Raw genomic sequence first — 1,161 nt, 5'->3', positions numbered from 1 at the left:
GTGACTGGTGATAGAATCAAGGTCTAATGCTCTAAAGAGCAATATTGCATAGCAACCTGGAATCTTAGCTCCATGAATCAAGGCAAATTGAAAGTGGTCAAACAGGAGTTGGCAAGAGTGAACGTCGACATTCTAGGAGTCAACAAACTAAGAGGGACTGGAATGGGTAAATTTAACTCAGATGACCATTATATCTACTCCAAGATAGTAGGCCAAAAAATAAAACTCTCAAGCAAAAGGACAACTGGCCATGGTAATATCATCTCACTTTGTTCTCACAGAAACTCCATGTTGTACGTATTATTGATATCATTTTACAGATGAGAAAACTCTGGAAGGTGATTTCAGGAGTGAGTCCTAGAGAAAGTAATGATTGATTTATGACATAAAACATAAGCATGTGTTTTCTAGGTGGGTTAGTTTTATTCAACGCATAATGCAAAAATATGCAATTCAAGAAATTTTAAGGTATATTCGAGTTCAATGTAACTTATACTTCTAAGGGGCTTCTCTGGTAGCTCAGCTGGTAAAGAATCAACCTGCAATGCAGGAGACCCCAGTTTGATTCCTGGGTCAGGAAGATGCCTGGGAAAAGGAATAGACTACCCATGCCAGTATTCTTGGGCTTCCTTGGTTTCTCAGAGGGTAAAGAAACTGCCTACAATGCAGGAGACCTGAATTTGACCCCTGGATTGGGAAGATCCCCTGGAGGAGGGCATTGCAAGCCACTCCTGTATTCTTGCCTGGAGAATCCCTATGGACAGAGCAGCCTGATGGGTCACAGTCCATAGAGTCACAAAGAATCAGACACAACTGATGGACTAACACTTTCTTGTACTTCTAAGAGGCGGGATATAGAAGCAAATGATTAAGGTGAAGCTGAAAATGCCAAATTTCAGACGTCACCTGTTGTTAGTATTTGTAGCACTGATTTTATTGTGGGCTCCTATTCCTGTCTCCAGAAGTCAGGTCTGGTGAAGAGGCTTATTATTTCACTAACATTTGATCCAGCAGAATTAAATACACAGATACCAACACAGTTGTTTTCAGAGCTCCTCAAGTGGCTGCTTCAGAGAAGGCAATGGCACCCCACTCCAGTACTCTTGCCTGGAAAATCCCGTGGATGGAGGAGCCTGGTAGTCTGCAGTCCATGAGGTCGCT

Source organism: Bison bison, unplaced genomic scaffold (assembly GCF_000754665.1).
Source record: "Bison bison bison isolate TAMUID 2011002044 unplaced genomic scaffold, Bison_UMD1.0 scf7180017847985, whole genome shotgun sequence".
NCBI classification, from domain to species: Eukaryota; Metazoa; Chordata; class Mammalia; order Artiodactyla; family Bovidae; genus Bison; species Bison bison.
The sequence above is the reverse complement of the archived record's forward strand: the minus strand, read 5'-3'. Positions refer to the sequence as shown.